This window comes from Hyperolius riggenbachi, chromosome 1, assembly GCF_040937935.1.
Source record: "Hyperolius riggenbachi isolate aHypRig1 chromosome 1, aHypRig1.pri, whole genome shotgun sequence".
NCBI classification, from domain to species: domain Eukaryota; kingdom Metazoa; phylum Chordata; class Amphibia; order Anura; family Hyperoliidae; genus Hyperolius; species Hyperolius riggenbachi.
In genome coordinates this window covers 252,439,755-252,461,283 of record NC_090646.1, presented here as the reverse complement: position 1 = coordinate 252,461,283, position 21,529 = coordinate 252,439,755, and the positions used below count along the sequence as shown (strand labels likewise).

The following is a 21,529-nucleotide window of genomic DNA, read 5'->3' as shown; positions in this document are numbered from 1 at the left end:
AAAAAAAAAAGAAAGAAAAGTTTCACTTCCATGGGGCTTCTTTCAGCCCCTGCAGACCTCCTGTGCCCACGCCGTTACCATACGATCCTCCAGTTCCCCGCTGCTGCTCAGTTTCGACTGAGCCTGTCGCTGACCACTGTGGGACCTTGGCCGTGCGCGTCCTTGTTCACGCTCCTGTCACCGGGACTCGGGAACGTTCTGTGCAGCTGCAGTACAAGGTTTTCACAGGATGCTCCCGTGACAGGAGCGCAAACGAGGATGCACCTGGCCAGGGCTGTGCAGGTAATGTCAACTTGCAAGTCGGCAAAAGTTAAATTGTGGCGGGGGACCGCAGGATCGTTCCATGACAGCGCGGGCACAGGGCAGCTGCTGAGAGCTGACAGAAGCCCCAGGTTAGTGAAACTTTTTTTTTTTTAAGTCATTACAGGTTTTCTTTAAGAGACAATATATGCTCAAAACGTTAAAAGTGCTCCCAAATTCACTGAAGAACAATAAATAAAACTCTCCATAGGTAAAAAAAAACTTCTTAAAAGATAAACTGCTAATTTTTCCAATACTCATAAACAAATGCCAGCGGATTACACAATTCAGTGTCAGTGACATCTCCCTCCAACTACATCTAGCTACAGCCAATTCTCATCCTTACTAGCACCCACCTTTACCACTACAAGTAAAGTTTCTCTCATCCCCACAGCCAGATCCTAGATCTCTCACCTGTCCCCCACAACTAAATCCCTCTGCACACAGAGATGTCCATCTATGATCTCCCCCTCCCAGGCTACACATAAACTTATGCGAGGCCAGCTCTCCCCTTCCCATCACCCACACAGGCTGAATCTCACCTCCCCTCAGTCTCCTGTCCTGTCCAGAATCCTGGAAGTCACAGCCTGACCTTGCTCTCATCCATCACCAGCAGCCTCCGTTATTTGTCTCAGGGAGGAAGAAGTGTCCAGAGATCAATCAATCCTATGAAGGGGGAGATAAGAGCGCTGGACCTGCAGCTGACTGCTGCACACATCTCCAGTCTCCTGGTCTTGTCAGGACAGGATCTCCTGTCAGCTCCTCTCCCTCTCAGCTGTTTCCCGCCGAGCTACGCATTGCAGAGAGACGTCAGGTCAGCGTGTGCACGCCTGACATGTCTGACGTCTTTATTATTACCATTAAGAGGGGCCGGGCTAGAGCGGACGGAGAAACAACAGTGTGGCCAACAGTAAGTTAAAAAAAGTGGCTGCCTGTGCCTGCACTGCTAGCTGTCACCTCAGCACACACGCACAGGAGGGGGGGAACCGACCACCCGGGCCCCCCCATCAAGGCTTCAGGAGCCGGGCCCAGTCGCACGTGCGACTGCTGCGACCTCAGGCCCTACGCCCATGATTTGCACTTATTATTAAACATAAACCATGGAGTAAAATACTGCTACTTTATGAAGTGCAAGTCACTATAAAAATAAAATTAGTGCAGAAATAATATAGAATTTTTACTTTCATCTTGATTTGTTTTAGTTCTGTAAGTGCTGAACCACAGGAAGGAGAAAGCAAACATGTTTGTTTTAATAAGCCATGTGATTAATATGTGAAAGCCAGTACTTGCTCAGGTTCAAAGTCCACTTCCAAGCTTCCATAGATACACAACTATGAGCACGCAAACATTAAAGCTAATCTCAGCTTCTAGTAATGCAAAGAAGAAATTAAGCCAATTTCCTACCACTATTAAAAGTAATGCTCGTAATGCTCATATGTATAGATATGAATTAAATAGTTAAAGCAAACCTGAACTGAAAAGCTGATGAGATAAACATTTGTATCTATTCTCTTACTATTTTAGAATCCCATAATGTTATTTTCGGTTTAAAAGTTAAAAAAAGAAGGTTCAATGCTTTATGGACTCAGCTAAATGACACAGACTTTTAAAAAGACTCTGAAGCGAGTCTAAATTAACTTTTTTTAACATACAGTCATGTTAACAACTATAACCCCTGCTAAAACGCTGCTATCCTGCGGCAAAACAAGGGGTTTATACCCCCAAATACCCTCTCCTAACTCCGGGGAGCGCTTCCTGCTTGAGGCAGAGCTAATGGCTGTAGCTCTGCCTCTCAGCGCGTCAATCCCGGCTGATCGCCGCCTCTCCCCGCCCCTCTCAATCTTCCTTCACAGAGAGGAGTGGGGGAGAGGCGGAGCTGTAGCTCTGCCTCCATGCGTGTCAATCGCCGCACGGAGGCAGAGCTACAGCTCAGTCATAGCTCTGCCTCCATGAGCAGCAAAATCCACGACAGAGAAAGTTGTGGATTTTGCAGGAGGGATTTGGGGGGTATAAACCCCTCGTTTTGCCGCGGGATAGCGGCAGTTTAGCAGGTGTTATAGTTGTTAACATGACTGTATGTTAAAAAAGTTAATTTAGACTCGCTTCAGAGTCTCTTTAATGCCTGAGAGTTACAATTTATGAGCTATTGACCTTTTTATCTATACTCTGCACTCAGGAGCTGTTTTCTGACAAAAAGATTAATGGATGTAATTAGTTATCAGTGAGGGTTTCACTGTAGTTCAACTAGGTCTAGAGCAGGGGTGTCAAACTCAAATACAACGTGGGCTGAAATTGTACGCTGGGACCTAGTCGCGGGCCAACCTTAATGTCTACTGGCCACCCTCCTCCCTTATAAAGTTTCCAGGGGTCTAATGGCCCGTCTTTACCTCCTCCAAAACAGTCCCCTGGTGTTTAGTGGACCCCTCCCTCCCTTATACAGTTCTCTGGTGTCTAGTGGTCCTTCCTCTCCTATACAGTTCCCTGGTGTGTAGAGGCCCCTACCCTCCCATATACAGTTCTATAGTGTTTAGTTATTTCGCCCATCTCCCCCATATGGCTTCCCTAGTGTTCCTGGCTTCACCTCCAATATAGCTTCCCTAGTGGTCTAGAGTGGGTCAAACATAATGCAAAGTGGGGAAACCCCTTGAGGGCTAAATCTGAGGGCTCCAAGGGCCAGATTTGGTCCGCGGGCCAGAGTTTGACATGTATGGTCTAGAGAGAAATTGTCATTTGCATACTTGAAGCTTTAACCCTTTTCAGTGAGAAAAAGAAATAAGCCAAGTTGTATGTGGGAATGGCACTTTACATACACATTTATCTCATCATGTCACATGTCAGTTCAGGTACCTTTTTAAGAATTGGTGAGTGTAACTAAACTGAGCCACATTAGGAACAGCTGAACATTTCCAATCTCTCTAGGCTTACTAGAAGCTCAACTCAAAGGTTATTGGTATTTTTTACCAATTGGTAAGATTAAGGAGTGCAGGCCCTGCCAGCATTGCAGTTTCATATAACTTCTTTGGCTAGAAAGATAGTTTTTTCCCTCCTTTCAATTGGTAAGAACCCTATGCCTCCTGCAGTGCATCCTGGGAGGAAAATAAACTGTGCTGTTTCGCTCACTTCCCTCTGCTCTTTTCTCTCAAAGAAGAGTTGCGCATGGACTTCTATGCACTCCCCTTTTTTACTCTTCTCTATAGGATGGCCTTTCATTTACCTTCCCGCGGTGCATCCTGGGAGCTGGCAATGCTGAGCTGCCCCTCATTATACCTTCTATTGACTTGTAATGGAAAAAGGGAAGCATGGCTACTGGCAGGGAGTAGTTACTAGAATATCAGACTACAAAAGATGAAAAAAGGAACCTGGGGGTTAGGGTCATATGATTACCAATTTTAATTGTTAAAAATATGTTCATGTACTACTTATCTACATTACAGAGTGTGAGGGATGCATGTAGTGCTATTTTTCAATTCCAGTGATGTGGATTTAAATTTATTTCATAAATGCATCCGAGAGTATAATGAAATGACTAAATATCTAGATCAGTGGTTCCCAACCTTTTTCAAGTCGTGACACATCACAGAGCACATTCGGAAGTCCGCGACACATCACATACCGTATATACTCTAATATAAGTCGACTTTATATACTCGAATATAAGTCAACTTCATATATAAGTCGACCCCAATATTTGACCCTCTAAGCTGGTATTTTATGATGTCTCAAATAGAAGTTGACCCATCCATCAGGTCAGACACAACATCTGGGGGAGCAAGAGAGCCAAAGCACTGAGGATGGCATGGTGTGATCTGTCTCCCTCTCTACTCACAGATGGGAATGATCAGATCAGATCTGGTGTTGAGGGGGAGCATGGGGGTCGCAGCACTGAAGCTGGCATGGTGTAGTTGTCTCCCTCCTCACCCTCCCATGTGCTGGCTGCTGTGCAGTGGCTGCTAGCTGTGGTACAGGCCAGGAGCCTGAGCAGCTGGAGTGGATATGCCCTGGGCTTTGAGGCCATATAGTGGGCTTGGGGGTACCAGCAATACCAGACCGACTTACCTCCTTGCAGGAGCCAGTAATTCTTGATTGTTGGGCCAGAAGTTTTGCCCATTGCAATGATGGTGGGCTCCTTTGGATCGCTCTGTGACTCCGGGCTGCGTTTGTCTGGCAGCTCAGCACAGCTCACATGGCTCTGCTATGTCATCCTGCTTGCAGTGAGCTGGCCGGTTGTCAGGCACGTGGTCCTCGGCGGCATTATAGGTATGTAGCACTCCCCTGGGTGTCCCCTGGAGACAGGGAAGATCAGCCAGGCCGCTGTGGGATGGCTCTGATGTGCCTCTCAAGCGTGGGCATTGCAGCAGGCAGGCACGCAGCCGATCGCTTGTAGCACGAGGTAGGACTCTGGATCTTGTAGCTATTGCAGGGGCCGACATCACATGAATGGAAAGGAGGGGCCGGCACATGGGTGAAGAACAGGGGCCGGCGTCACATGGGTGGAGAGGAGGGCTAAAACGGAACTACATCAGCACTACTTTTTTTTAATTTATTTATTTATTTTTTTGTAACATTACTCTGCCCGCCTGTACTTCTCTGATTTTCCGCGACACATACCCGGAGCTGCCGCGACACATTCATGTGTCGCGACACACGGGTTGGGAAACACTGATCTAGATGGTGATTATGTGATGCATTTACGTATGTCTAAGCTATGTTTTCAATACCATAAATATTCACAACAGTCCAAGAAAAATCAGTCATACAGATTAAAAGCATCTTTTATTATTAGCAACCAGTTTAGCAACAACAAATAACTCGGTTAAGGATGAAAGCTTGCAGCTAAAATCCCTCAGTGACTTTAAGTGGCTAAATAACAGGTCAGCATAAAGTCTGCAGTTAGAAATCAAAGGGGACCAAACAGGGAGGACTTCCCATTGGAATAGCCACCCTTCAATATAATTAACGAGCTTCCCCCTTTCTGGCTCTAGTCACTGACAGCTCAAGACAAGATAATACCACAACTACAGCAGAAAAGAAATAACAGGGCCTTCTTATTCTCAATTCATGTATTTACTCTTGTTCTTTGTCTAATTTTACATTGTATTTAACCCTTTTCGACTTTTCCCTGCACCTCCTGATGACGGGCTATGTCCGAAAAGGAGCATTATAGCTGAAGATGTCTTTGTAAGATATAATCCGACATGGCATCAGCTCCTTTAGTCCGACGCTTTGATCACTGGCAGGATCACGCTGTGCCATGCAACAGAGAAATTAGATAGGTGCATTTGGACTCCCCCTGCCTGTGCTGCCATTGGACATTAATCCGCATAGCCTGATGCCATGCTAGACTAATGATGGCCACAAGTGATCTTTTACATACAATCTTACCAATTCTATGTAATATAAGGGACTGCTAAAATATCCATTTAATATATTCATTCAATTTACCCTTATACTACATAGATTTGGCAAAATTGGATGAAAAAAGATTGGCTCATTAGTGGCCACCTTAAAGAGAACCAGGAGGCGGGCGGGGGGGGGGGGGGGGGGGGGGTGAACAGATGGGACCCAGAGGCATGTTCTCTGCCTCATGACATGCCTCATCACTCATGACGTCACGCACATGTGCAGAAAGTGCCTGGCAACAGGAGCGAGATCAGGGACGTGCACCGCCAGCCCAGCGCAGCCGTACTACTACGGGTCATAGCGACCCGGAGGTAGTAAAGGGTGAGGGGTTCTCTAGTCGCTATCTCGGAGGATAGTGAGAGGAGAGGGATTCCCTGCTCAAAATGCCAACTGGGGGCATTATTGCAGGCTTTCCAGAGCTGCCATTAGGCACGAAAGCAAAAGTGATTTATTGCAGGCCAACGGAGCGGCTTAAGCCCCATCTACACGATATGATTCTTTGTGCAATTCTATTACGATTCTATTTATGATCCGATTAAATCCGACATGTCCGATTGGGATTCGATTCAATTCGATTTGCCATTGCAAAACAATGGCAAATCGAATTGAATCAAATCGAATCCAGATCGGACATGTCGGATTTAATCGGATCATAAATAGAATCGTAATCAAATCGCACAAAGAATAGTATCGTGTAGATGGGGCTAAAGAGCAGTGAGGATGGCGGCTACCTGATCTGACTATCAGCCCAGATCAGGTAGCATAGTATTTTTTTAATTATATGAGCCCAACTTGGGCTCTCTTTAAGTCCAACACTTTGATCCCCAGGCTGCATTGTGTAATGATATATTGCTTGCATTGCGGGGTGGAGCTACAGTGCGTATGCTGGCTTCAAAGACAACCCATCAGCTTACAGCAGCATGACATTAAAGAGAATCTGTATTGTTAAAATCGCTCAAAAGTAAACATACCAGTGCGTTAGGGGACATCTCCTATTACCCTCTGTCACAATTTCGCCGCTCCTCGCCGCATTAAAAGTGGTTAAAAACAGTTTTAAAAAGTTTGTTTGTAAACAAACAAAATGGCAACCAAAACAGGAAGTAGGTTGATGTACAGTATGTCCACACATAGAAAAATACATCCATACACAAGCAGGCTGTATACAGCATTCCTTTTGAATCTCAAGAGATCATTTGTGTGTTTCTTTCCCCCATGCACTGAAGTTTCAGGCTGCTCTTTTCTTCCTGCAAACAGCTTTGCCCTTGTTTGTAATTCCTCAGTATGTGAAAGCCCAGCCAGCTCAGAGGACGATTTATCCAGCTAGTAAAAGATAAGAGAGAAGAGAGAAGCTGCTCTAATCTAAATAACACACAGGCAGTGTGCAGAGAGGGGCCTGGAAGGGTGAGTTCATAGCAGAACCACAACACTGAAGAACTTGGCAGCCTTCCAGACACAGGCCGACAAGTCTGACGGGGGAAAGATACATTGATTTATTACAGAGACAATGATAGTATAAAATGCTGCAGTTAGCCAGAACACATTAGAATAGCTTTTGGAACTTGAATGGATGATAAAAAACAGGATGCAATTTTTGTTACGGAGTCTCTTTAAGGGACCCCAAGCACAGTGCATAGAAAAAATAAAGCTGGGTGGACGTGGATGATCCATATAAAGGATTGGAAAGGGTTATTAGTTAATAACTACTCAATGTGAAAACATCTTCTATTTTAAAGTCTCCTGTTCAGTTAATGTTTTAATGTTTTGTACTCTGTTGCCTCCCCCCACTACTTCCCAATAATCCTGCAAGATAAACTTGAAAGTGTAATAACACCTCTGTGAATGCCTATAACCAAATGTATGCAGGGTGGTCATGTGTCATGTGAAGGAATGCAAGGAAAAGGGGGTGGCTCTGGCAGCAGGGACTAGGGAAATGTCTGAGGAAAGTGATCCTGTGACCATCACTCTTTAAATCTGAATAAAGAAGTAAGTATACATGTTTTCCTCTTTAATCTTATTGTACACATGTACCTGGAGTGGGATGGAGCTGGCCTTTAACTAGTGGGTTAAAGGGTTTTTCTCCTTATGGACCAGAGCAATTTTAACCTTACAGCGCTCCTCCTATTCAATCGCCAATAACATTATTACTACTTATCACAACTAAATTATCTATACCTTGTTTTATTCGCCACAAATTAGGCTTTTTGAGTGCGATACTTGTTTTCAGTAATTACTTGATTTTCTATGCATTTTATATGGAAAAACAAGAAAAACATTACATTATTCTCCAATGCAATACATTATTCTTCCTATAGTTTTAAAATAAGCAATGCTACTTAATATAAAACACACACTTTTTTGCCAGTTAGTCCCAGCTATTAGACATACATATTAAAAAAGCTGAGTCCCTAAACTTAAAGGGGCACTACAGTGAAAAACTGTAAAATTTAAAATATCTACAAACATATACAAATAAGAAGTACATTTTTCCAGAGTAAAATGAGCCGTAAATTACTTTTCTCCTATGTTGCTGTCATTTACAGTAGGTTGTAGAAATCTGACAGAAGTGACAAGTTTTGGACTAGTCCATCTCTTTATAGGGGATTTTCAGGGCACTTAGTGAATGGCAGTTGCTCTGTCCAACTGCCAAAAAACTGTGTAGGGAGCAGGAGAGCTGGCCAGCATCTTTGTATAAATCCTTTTTAGGGAATATCTGTATAAAGAATAAAAGCCTTGATGAGAATCCCCTATGAAGAGATGGACTAGTCCAAAACATGTCACTTCTGTCAGATTTCCACTGCCTACTTAAGTGACAGCAACATAGGAGAAAAGTAATTTATGGCTCATTTTACTCTGGAAAAAACATACTTCTTATTTGTCTATGTTTGCACATATTTTAAATTTTAACATTTTTCGCTGTAGTGCCCCTTTAAAGCGGTATCGTCACCATAAAAATCTAATTTCAACAGCAACTGGTCTGAGTGTATTAAGTGATAAAGATGCTAATCCTGCATTCAAAACTTTCAAAACTGTTTCTGCTGTTATGATTTGGAGTTATCACATACTTAAAGGGATACTGTAGGGGGGGTCGGGGTAAAATGAGATGAACTTACCCGGGGCTTCTAATGGTCCCCCGCAGACATCCTGTGCCCGCGCAGCCACTCACCGATGCTCCGGCTCCGCCTCCGGTTCACTTCTGGAATTTCTGACTTTAAAGTCAGAAAACCACTGCGCCTGCGTTGCCGTGTCCTCGATCCCGCTGATGTCATTAAGAGCGCACAGCGCAGGTCCAGTATGGTCTGTGTCTGCGCAGTACACTCCTGGTGACATCAGCAGGAGCGAGGACACGGCAACGCAGGTGCAGTGGTTTTCTGACTTTAAAGTCAGAAATTCCAGAAGTGAATCGGAGGCGGGGCCGGAGCATTGGGGAGTGGCTGCACCAAAACAGGATGTCTGCGGGGGACCATTAGAACCCCCGGGTAAGTTCAGCTCATTTTCCCCCGACCCCCCTACAGTATCCCTTTAAAGGGAACCTTAACTGCCGTGGAAAAATAAATTCACTTACCTGGGGGCTTTCCCAAGCCTCCTGCAGCCGTCCTGTGCCCGCGCCGGTCCTTCGGTGCCCTCCGGTCTCCCTCCGCCGCTAAGTTTCGTTTTCGGACGACTGCCAGTCGTCCTCGGGCCACTTCCGCATTCCTCGTCGTAAACTGCAGTAAAGCGCGTCCGCATGACGCATTTGCCGTCATGCACATGACGCGTTTGGCGTCATGCGGACGCGCTTTACTGCAGTTTACGACGAGGAATGCGGAAGAGGCCCGAGGACGACTGGCAGTCGTCCGAAAACGAAACTTAGCGGCGGAGGGAGACCGGAGGGCACCGAAGGACCGGCGCGGGCACAGGACGGCTGCAGGAGGCTTGGGAAAGCCCCCAGGTAAGTGAATTTATTTTTCCACGGCAGTTAAGGTTCCCTTTAAGGAGCACTGGCCCTTTAGTAGTCGTGCCAAAGAATTGCATGCTGGGGGTTATTTTTATCTATAATGTATTCCTCCTCTTTCCTTTATTTCCCTGCCAGCTGCTTATCTGAAACCTAATCCCCTACTCACTTGTGTTTACAAGCAAGGCTGAGGCGACTCAGCGATTGGAGGAGACAAGAAAAAAAGTAAAGGGCAGAAATGACATCACGAGTTAGCCTTAACTGTGGGCAAAAGACATGGCCCCCACCAGGAACAGAATTCTCGTAATTTACTATATAACATTCACTGAAATCAAAACGTGGACAGTATAATACATGTGTTATGTAAGTAGATCAAGTATTTATCTACTTATATATGTGTTTTTTTCCCTGGTATAGTATGGCTGATCCTACTGCTTTAACTATTTATGATTTTTTTTAATGCTATCACTTTTATTTTTTTAAACAAATGTTTTATTTTGGTAACTCTAGCGAAAGGGGGAGTAAGGGGATTTATTTTTTTTATTGAATTTAAAGCGGGCCTGAACGCAGCATAATAACCTTTCAATAAAAAACACATTTCTTGGTTACAGCTGATACAAGTCCTAAAATAAATCTGCAACTGTTTCTACTTGAGTCATGGAAGCAGACATATTGTTAACATTCTGTGCTTTCAAATGAGCTTATCTGCCATATCTGCCATGGCAGTCATGTGACACAGGCAAGAGATCAAATTACCACTTGTGATTAGACACAAAGGAGGGGGGAATTAAACAGGCTAAACATTTTAAATACATACAGGGTACATTTCTCTATGTTTTCCTTTTGTCCTGTGTAAGAGTTCAGGTCCACTTTAACATATGTATGTATAATTGTATTTTTGGCCACTAGATGTCCCCACACTATCCTGTGTACTGAGCAGTACACAGGAAGTAGTGTAAATCTTTGTGTTTACTTCCGTTTTTTGAATGGTCAAAGGCATCTCATTGACACCAGCTGATCATTCACTACCGGGACTCTGATCTGCGTTCCCATTCACTGACCACTATTCTGCTGCAGGGGGAGGTCGCAAGCACCCGCATCCATGCACATGACACACTAGAAGCCACAGACGTATATCTACACCCCCGGGACTGTAAGTGAAGTCCTGCAAGGGGTAGATATACTGTCTGCAAAAATCTAGTTAAACTGTGTACCACTGACTCTACAGCTCTGGAAGGGGGTGGGGGGGGGGCAATTCTGTTGATTTTTAATGAGTTTTAATATTACTATTTGTCACTATTGAAGATTATTTTTACTATTTTTACTATTTTGTATAACATGGTGGAAACATTTAAACAAACAGAAAAACATTAATGTGGAGATGATAGGTGCAAAGAAAGCTGAAGCAATAGTTGAGCAGTTACCCAAAGCAACCAATCAAACTCTTTGTTGCTTGCTACACAAACTCAAGTTGCTTGATGCTTTGGACAACTGCTCTACTTTTAGGGCATGTTTAGAGTGAATGGACAGCTCCAGCACATCCATCGCTGGGCAGATTTCATGCCTTTCTCATTGTTATGGCAATGGATCCGCTGTATGGTGGAAATGCATGCAGCCATGCTTTGTATACTGCAATGAATGCATTGCTATTGCATTGTACAGTATTTGCACCACATCTGTCAGCACTGGAAACTGGCTTTCTCCATATTTCTTTGCACTCACTTTGATCAATCAGCAACTGTATCTGTTTAATTTTACTGCTCCATGATGTGTCTGGGCTGTGACCCTGTAAGGTGCAAAAAGTGATGCTGCGTGCAAGACAAAAATCTGTTTATTGATGAAAAGGGTCCATCTGGTCATGTTTCCATGTTTTTCTTCCATTTTCAATTGAACGGTTTTGCTAATTAGCAGGCGTGTTGTGCTGTGCCGAATGGCAGAAATATGACCCGATAGAGGTATCTGAGGAACGGGTCAGGAAGCACTGCATTAGCATATCAGAAACTCTTCTCATCCCTTGATTGACAGCTAATACATTAATGTGTACAGATGCTTCACAGCAATTATTTAGCCTAACCTACAAAATCCATCTGCCAGAGGCTTCCATAAAAAGCTCAGCATGTCATGAAATACTGTTCTGTTATGTTGCGCATGGCTGCTAAATGTCTGTTTTTTTGTGCACCAGCTATATGTCACATATTTATGGTAACCCCACCTAGAAATGATTTGCATGATTGCTGACGAGTTTATTAACAAGTTGCCTTCCTCTCTCCCTGTAGGGAGTCCGCTGGAGAGATTTTCTGAGCAGAATTCCCAGTTCAGCCTTATCTTCTGAGGTCATTATGAAGCTAAATGATAGTGTCAGGCTAACCTGACAGACTCTCCATTAGGCAGAGTGAACAGATAATTGGGGGATCCAGCAGGAAGAAAGTGACACTATTGTTATGGCCTTTTGTGAGGGGGCAGAGACACAGACCACAGTCGTGCCTTATTTTCAGCTTTTCACACAGTCTAGCTGAGTAACTGACTTAAAAGAAAATTCTTACAATCAGTCATGACTGGTCTTTTGCACAAATAAGAACATGTCCCTTATGCCTTGCGTCATACCTCTAACTGAGATTGTTAGCTCTTTCCGTCAATTTTTTTTTCAGTGACTTCAATTCACAAAGTAAAGAATTTCAAATGATGGCTTTAAAATACACATATTATATCTCATAACGTCTTAAAGCAAACCTTGAAGGGGCACCATGGCGAAAAATTGTAAAATTTAAAATATGTGCAAACATAGACAAATAAGAAGTACGTTTTTTTCCAGAGTAAAAAAATACAATTGCATCAGAAAGATTTGGACAAAAACACACGTTTTTTTCAAAGCACCGAATGTGGGGAAGGGGCTCCATGTTGCGTTCCATCACCCTAATACTTCCTATTTCACAGCCAGAAGGTGGAAGTATCACAGTGATGGAACATGACGTGGAATGCAATAGCCAAAGTAGGTGACAAGGGCGAGTAAACCCCCTCTGCCACGGCCCACATTTTTAAAGGCTCTGTTTCTGTCAGGAGGAACAAAGACTTGAGTTTGTAAGCTCATATCTATGTTCATCACACTTTATTGAGCAGTGATATGCATCCCAAACAAAACAAACTATTTATTAGTGCTTTGGGGAATACAATTAACCCATAAATACATCCTTTTTAAAGTGAACCAGAGACGAAGCACCCTCATGTATTTTACCATATATATCAGTGGGAACATTAGAGAAAAGACCTACCCTGCTCTCTGTTTCATTCTTCACTGCTCAGCCTGCTTCTAATCAGCCCTGATAAAATTCCCAACTGAGCATTCCGTCTGGCTTTGCTCAGGAATCATTATAGCTGAGTCATTATAGCAGAGCCAGAAGGGGGCAGGCTTGGGCTTTAAAAGACATCAGAGAAGACAGACTCAGCTATAATGATTCCTGAGAAAAGCCAGACTGAATGCTCAGTCAGGGATTTTTCAGGGCTGACAACCAGCAGGCTGAGTAGTGAAGAATGGAACAGAGAGCAGGGTAGGTGTTTTCTCTAATGTTCCCACTGATATATATGGTAAATACATGAGGGTGTTTCGTCTCTGGTTCACTTTAAATTTGGGAAGCCCAAAGCAAACCCTACATGAAGAACATACAATCTCCTAGCAAACACAACGAGACCAGGAAATGAAACAGGGAAACTTGTGCTGCAAGGTGAGTGCAAATCATGTAATCATGCCAATCAAACAAACAAATGGAGGAATGGAGAATTGAATAGGGTGGAGAATGCAAATCATGTAGGTACATTTTGGAGAGGGGGGATCTATAGAGTGTAGCACACTTTTTTTACATGGTATATTTTACAAAAATATCCAAACATGCCATTAGGCATCCCTATGTCAAAGGAAACTCAGAGGAGATTTAAAATGTTAAAAAAAAAATATTTTATTTCAAGTTTCTTGCAAGCAAAATATATTAACTTCTTCAAAAACAAAAATGTATGACCTTTTGACTGGAGCTTTCTTCCTCAAAATAATAATGTTATGTTCTGCTTATAATTTTCCATTGTTAACAGGAGAAATAAGGGTCTTTTATCTTTTGTCACTGCTGTGGGAAGAAACAATCTTATCTCCACTGCGAGCCACTGTGCATTAAAGGAGATTAAAGGGGTTTTAAGTAACAAAAAAACACTTATTAAAATGTGTGAAAATGCCAAACCTTTACTTTTTTTATTGGCTATAAGTTCTCTTCTAAGTTTCTTAACAATTCTGGCAAAGGCCCATGCATAGGACATGGCACTGACATTCCAGGTCGGCGCCTGGAGCGGCATGACCCTTTTACAGTCACAGGAGATTAGCAAGCAGACCCAGCCCCCCCCCCCCCCCCCCCACACACACACACACACTCCATTGCAATCTATAGCGTGGCCAAGTGGGGGAAGATCTTATAGGCTTAAACAGTTCAACAGTATTTCCACCCTTCCCAACTCAAGAAAGGAAAGTGCAGCGCTTGGCTGCAGAGGCTACACCCCCTAACCAGAAAGCGAGAAGGACAGAAGCACTGGTAGGAGGAGGGTGCAGAAAAGGAAGCAACCCACCATATTTTTTGTGATCTAGACGGCCATCCCACTCATCAGGATGGAATTTCTACTGATTCACCCACTACAGCTATCTGTCACTACTCATCAATAGCAAGCTGTCTTTTCCTATCATCTGCCATCTAGCACTTTTTTGTCACCTACTAGCTGTCACTTTTCATAACCTGCTAGTAGAGGTGGCTGGCTGCTATCAGGATTTGTGGTTTTCTGGACCTATGAACACTTAATACAAGATTTGTCATTTGCCTGCCAAACTTCACATTTCACACATTCCACTTTGCAATCCCCCGTTGTCATCTCTCTCACCTTCTCCTGGCTCACTGTCCTGGACCTGAATTCATGCTGACATCAGTGCAGAGGGGGAACCAAATTGGTGGACTGGATGGGCAATCACATTAACGCTGATAATTTAGCCATGTACACTCTAGTCACCGGTATACAGAGCTGGATAGGCAGTCCTGTCCAACCCACCCATACAGCTCTATTTGTTCTAGAGCAGTGACATCAGCAAAACTCCAGGATGATAAGCTAGAGAAAAGGAGGAAAGAAGTGATGGCTAGCCTGGCCACCAGTACAGTTGCACTGCAGTTCTACAGGTGAACCCATATTCGCATCAACAAGCTCCTGAACACTGGCTTGTGGGTTCACGGATAGGCAAACTGCAACGAAAGCAGTTTGCATAGCGAACAGCACAAGAACTTCACCCAACACTACTTGCTATCTGTCACTATTCATCACCAGCTAGCTAGTTGTCATTTCTCCTCAACTGCCATCTGTCACTTTCATCACCTGCTATCACTTCTTGTTTGTCATCCAGTATCTGTCTCTACTTGTGGCACGCTAGTTGACACTTTTTGTCATCCACCATTGTCACTTTTCATCACTCACTAGCTGCCACTATTTGCTATCCATTATCTGCCACTACTTGTCACCCACTAGCGGTCACTTTTCATCACCCACAATCTGCCCCTACACATCATCCGCTGTCACTTACAGTATCTATTACCTGCCACTACTCATCACCCACTACCTGCCAATACTTAACGTTCAGTAGCAATCACTTCACCTCATTCGCTATGTACTACTACTCATTGCCCGGTAACTGTTACTATCTTTTACTTGTTTTCATCCATTGTCTGCCTTACTTTTCACTAACTGGTAACTCATCATCTATTATCTGCTAGTGCTAATCATTTTTGGCCTACTTGTCACCTACTACTTGCCAATACTTATCACATATTTCCTGTCATGGCCTGCCACTAAACTCTACTAAACTCGACCAATTGCTACCTTTCTAACACTAAAGTCAACCAATCACAAGCTGCCTACTACTACAAACTACCAATCACAACCTGCCTGCCACTACAAGTTACATATCACTACTTGGCTGCCACTAGAATGTATTTGTATCTGCCCACCAGGCTACCACCACATCCTACTGCTTATCATTGGAATCTACTGATCACTATCTGCCTGCTATTGAAATTATCTGCATATTTTTTATAGATAAAACCTGACGAGGTCCAATCAGCTTCCTGCTGGAAGTCAGCCAAATATAGGGATACACCACCCCTGTTAACAGCTGTATGCAATAAATATATAAACACATGTCGGGTGGTGTGCCCTTTGTCAAGTGCCTACCCATAATACCACTAACACCACAATAAATACACACTCTGCGTAACAGGGTGGATTTAAACTGAATTAGTATTCAACATTTACATACATTATTAACACATATGCTAAGTGTTGCAGCTACACTGCCCTCTCGTGGCCTAGACACAAACAGATCATTTTCACAAAAAAGAGGATACCAGTCGAAATTAAGGAGTGTGCTTTTATTTAAGTGGGGCTTCTCCCAGCACCAGTAGTCATGGTTACTAGTCTTAATGAATGATGAATGTTCAGAATGCTCCTGGCCATGGGAGAGCTAACATGGAGGCACACCACCGAGTCAGCCCATGCACAATAGTGTGCAACTTAGAGGAGTCATTTACTTCGCACAGCAGATCAACAAAGGGGACTCGGAGGACAGTGAGGGGCCTACTAGACTACAGGGGTTGGAAGAAGCCTCAAGTAAGTAAAAGTACAATCCTTAATTGCAACTTGGGTATCCTTTAACATTTAGCCCAAGTAAGTACACTCTCTAACTTGTCTACCCAATGTGCCTTACTTTGGAGTAACAATTTATGTGGATCCTTAACCTCTAGGAACAGAACTTCGAACAGTACACATCAGCATAGCTGACTCACTTAATGTTTTTGTTGAAAAAAGTGCCTTGGAACTCAGGTTTCTCGGTTGCAGACTGCCTTATCAACCACTGAACTAGTGGGTTTCTTACCCCTGATGCTACTTTTGTGCTAATAGAGCCTTAATTAAACACATCTCGATGTTTTGCCCACATACACCAACCCACATGGCATACACAACCCTGGCTATGTAGCATGTAGAAACACCTTTCACAGGTATTTTGGTACCCTTCTGTGGAGAGGTGATATTATCACCCCTGATGACACCACTGCAATGCCCAAAACGCAGGCAAGGGAAGGTTCCCTTTTTGGGCTCCCCCCCCCCCCCAAATCTCTGCGGACCCTTCCTGTGTTGTTTGGTTCTGACATCTGCTCCTACTACATAGTCACCAATCCTCTTCCCTCTATGGCATAAAAAATCCGGGGGGGGGGGGGGATGCTGTCTGAAAGTATGGGCCAGTTCTGACATGAGCTCTTACCATAAAGTCACCGATACTCTTTCCTCTATAGTAAAAAAATCTGGAGGGCTGTCTGAAAGTACGGTCAAGAGCAGGATCAGCCCACAATACCTTCCAATGTCTATGTACTGTCAGTTTAACAAGAAATGAATGGTTCTCAAATTCAGAGATAAAATTATCAGTTTGTCATTTTTGATATTAGTTGGGGCATGGTGGTCTACTGGATAGCAGTTTCAGATTGCTGCATTGGGTCTCTGGTTCTAAACTAGGCCAGAAAACTATTTGTATGGAGTTTGTATGTTCTTTCAGTGTTTGTGTGGGTTTCCTCCAGGCACTCTGGTTTCCTTCCAAAATCATACAGGGAAGTCCCCCAAAAACTGGCCCTTGTCGTTGAAGACTGTTGTAGGGATCAGATTGTAAGCCCCTCTGAGGAAAAGTTAGTGACAATACCTCTGTAAAACAGTGCAGAACATATCACCGCTATAAATATACTAAGTAAATGAAAAAAAAAAACCCTAAACATCATCTGCCTATCGCTGGTAATGATAGCCACCTCTTATGAGTAATGTGGATACTTCAATGGCATTTGTCAACCTTACTGGTAGGGAGAAAGTTCCCCCAAAAATAACCCAGGATGTAATAAATGTAAAATAGCTAAGGCGTGTCCACATTGTTCATCTTTTCAGGCACTACTTTAGTTGATCTGAGGAAGTGGACTGTGCTCCAGGAAACGCATTATTGTTTTTTTTGTGTCTAATTATTAAAAAATCCTTTCTAATATTGGCATTGTCTCTTCTTCTTAAAGTTAATCCATTTTACATTTATTACATACATGGTTATTTTTGGGGCACCTTCTCCCTCCCAGTGATCTTGTTTACAGCCCCCTAGCTATTAGAGGATGCTGTCAATTGTTTGTTTTGTGTGCCCCAAACAATCGTTTTTTTCTGGCGTGCGACCCATACATTTTAAGACAAAAAAATCCAAGTGGGGATGGGATTATCCCACTTGCTTTTATAGTGTGGTTGCTGGTCTTGCAACCCACCTTTGTGAGTACTCTATGCCTTTGTATTTATCCAGGACCTGACGTTAATATACTACACCATAAGGGGCTCCTGGTCTCTCTCTGTATTTTTCCTGTATCCGTAAGAAGTCTTGGGACTCCTCTGAACTACTCACCTCCCCACATTTGTTAGTTTTGCTTGTTTAGCACGTCACTATATATTTTCAGTGTTTTTCTTCTACAATGAAACTTTCACAAGTATATGTCTTGATATGATGATATAGCATGACGAGCAGTAATGTTTACTTACGGCCCAGTTATTTTATGAGTAAAGGAAGTGTGGCACATTAATATAGTGTCTACAGCAGGGGTCCCCAAATGTTTTGGGTCGAGGGCCGGGTCAACATACTTCAGACTGCTGGGGGGCCGGAGTATACATAAAATGATGTCTTTGCGGGCCAGACAGTGAAGCATACCCAGGTGACATCCTGAAGTCCAATTGGACAGCAGTGTCACCTGATGTGGAATTTGATTGGAAACCAGCAAAATTACTGCTTTCTGGCTTCCATGTGGATGGGTGGTGCCAGCACTGCTATTCTATATGTGGACCACCAATATTTCAAGATGTAACTGACCGCATCCATAAGTACTACATTTTGTGTGTGTGTGTGTGGGGGGGGGGGGGCTGGGGGGGCGGTAAAAAGGCCTCAGTTTGAGGACCACTGGTCTACAGCATGCAACAGGTTCGCTTACTATTATGTTAATCTGAATATTGGGCCTTGCTCACAATCTCTTATGGTCACACTCACGTTTTGCTGCAGTGTGCTATGCCAAGTTGTGGGTGAAGGGGGGTATAGCAAATTAATACAGTGCTCACAGTATGGCACCTTAATTCATGTACTCCTGCTATTCAGCCCCATTCACAGCCCTTTCACTACAATCTTTTTTTTGGCCACCATAAATACTATCCCATTCTGCCAGATTACCAGAATTTTGCCAAATATGCAGATGAAAAAATAAGTAAATTCACAGGGATAGTGATATTCTAAAACATGCTGTCATCCTTAGCCCCTGATTTGGATATTCAAAATCAGCACAATTAGGCAAGGAGCCCACTTGTCATGATTTTGTGGGTAAGTTTGTGAAGCCCTGCATCCACTGTCGGCGAAATGCATTTGAATCAGGAACGCGGGTGGTTTGTGTAACCACAAGCATGTCAACAATTGACCTTAATGCGAGGGGTATGTTAGGTTGGTTTAGTTAGGCGTTGGCATATTGGGTTAGGTGTAGGTGGTGGCTAATGTTGAGGGGAGGGTTGGGTAGTGACAAGCGTAGACAGGGGAGGGTGAATGTGAGAGTTAGGTTAGGATAGGTCATACAGGAATATTAGTAACATTACCAATTCTCTGATACACCATGCATCAAAATTTCTGAGCACTGTTGCATGTACACAGGGAGATCAGAGTAGTAGGAAACTTACTCTGTAGGGAAACACAATTTTTGCTGGGATAATCTAACCTTGTTGTTTTCACAAGGAGGATTGGCTCCTAAGGACAGCAGAGCTACAATAGAATGGTAACCTGACACAAATGCAGAAGGTGGGAACAGGCAACATTTATCTAATGTCTGTGCATAGTTTAAGAAAACCTCTGAGAGGTTTGACATTTATCTTTTCCACCATTACTCACAGATCTCCTGCAATGACATTCATTTTAGAGTTTTTGTGATCCTGAGATTAAACCAACACCTGCGTAGCCCTAGGCTATATGTGACTGCATCAAATTTACCAAGTCATTAGCAGTGATCTGTCAGCAATTGAGCCCCCTGCATGTCAGTGTCTGTCTTCTCAGACAATACTTCCCATACATTAGCTGCAAAGGTTTCATTATGTTTTATTCGGTAAGAAAAAAATAAGATGTACTTATTGGCATGTTTTATATTACATCAGCATTCCTCCTGATTAGGGATAATCAATGGGATGTAAATAATTTTGAACTGATGCAGGATTATGCAAATTTTGTATGCAGCTTGAAAATGGACCAATCCAGCCAAAAAAGAACTTGGTTCATTTTTAAGGTGCACAACTTTGAATAATCCTGTATCAACTCAGAATTATCGTATATGAATCTCGTTGATTATCCCTACTCCTAATCATCAGCAAAATAGTTTATTAATCACACTACAGGGTCAAGTTGAAAGGTTCTTTTTCCACTGACTGCCACTAAGCAGTGTATTTACTGCTCTCTGAATGCCCATATCCAACACCTTAACTGCTCAAGCATTTGCAAGGCATTTCCCAAGTTTGGTCCATAGCTGCTTCTCATTGTTGGTTATCATTATTCATAAGCATTTATTGGCATTTAGAAGTAGTTGCAAAAACCTCAGAGGCACTGCAGTAGACTATCACAAAAGCAACACAAGATTGGTTGTGACAGCCTGTTGAATGCACAAAGTAATAAATGCTTGTCAACTACTTTTGTAAACGCCAAATAGATGCTCCAATTTGGGACAATAATGACAGCAGGTGTTTGCAAATCTTCAGAACAAAAGGCCTAAAGGTACAATGGTATAGGATATCAACAGCCTGGGGTCGATTTAAAGACAACAACATAACATATATGATCAAACATACCTTGACTACATTGTTTTTTAAATGTTTGTTTTTCTGTAAATCCTAACTAATAAATCTCAAGTAATAAATAAAAGAAATGATTTCTAAAAGTTACAGCTTTAGTATTGCATTACTATTTACTATAGCATTCACATACAGCACCCATGACAAGAAATTAAAATAATAAATCCAGAATAGCATACGACTAAAGCTAAACTACTATTAAAGAGAATATGTAACCTAAAAACCTTGTATAAATAAACATACCAGCCTGTAGGTTTTCATCTCCTGTCCCCCTCTGTCACATTTTTTCGCTGCTCCCCACCAGGATCCTGGCCCAAAAAAAGCAGTTTTATAAACTGTTTTTGTAAACAAAAAATATGGCCGCCAAACAGGAAGTTCATCATAATATTGCATGTTCCTGTAAACTGCATTACAGTTTCCATGAAAGGTTATATTATTGAACAATAAATTCAGCCTTTAAAGTTTATTTCATAGTTTAAAAGTTTTACTTTGTAAAGAATGCTGCAATCTTCAGTAGTGATTACTACAGGTCCGTGTTTGCATTCAGCAATAGTCTATGAGCTATGCTTATCACAATTATCAGCTTTTATCAGTAGATGATACCGAGTTACTGAGAGCAGGGAATGTGTGCGCTCTGCTTTTCACAGTTTTCAGTGTGTGAAAGACTCAAAGAGACTCAGAGCAGGGCTATCAGTGTAACCTCCTCCTGTCTGTAAACAATTACAGCCACTTCCTCTTTGGGCCGACAAGTCTGACAAAGGAGAGTACATTTGATTTATTACAGCAATGGAGCAACTAAAAAAGGCTGCAGTAAGCCAGAGCACTTAAGACTAGATATAGGAACTTGTAGGATGGTAGAAAAAAGGCTGAACATTTTGTTACAGAGTCTCTTTAATGTGATATACTTCAAATCCAAAATACAAATCCACCATGTCCCGACCGAACATGCCAGAT

At 42.9% G+C, this 21,529-nt stretch overlaps 1 protein-coding gene across 5 annotated transcripts in view; it reads right to left on the bottom strand.

Annotated features, from left to right (window-relative positions):
- The window catches only part of GPRIN3 (GPRIN family member 3), a 205,533-nt gene that overhangs the window by 122,415 nt on the left and 61,589 nt on the right, over window positions 1-21,529 (bottom strand). The window contains exons 2-3 of one of the 5 annotated variants that reach the window (XM_068232655.1): window positions 20,819-20,883; window positions 7,873-7,939 (exon numbers count right to left, since the gene is read on the bottom strand). The exons of 2 other annotated variants lie outside the window; for them this stretch is intronic. The gene's annotated coding sequence lies outside the window, so the exon portion shown is untranslated. The remainder of the gene's footprint in view (window positions 1-7,872; window positions 7,940-20,818; window positions 20,884-21,529) is intronic. 2 more of the 5 variants (XM_068232682.1, XM_068232674.1) reach the window with 2 other exon arrangements.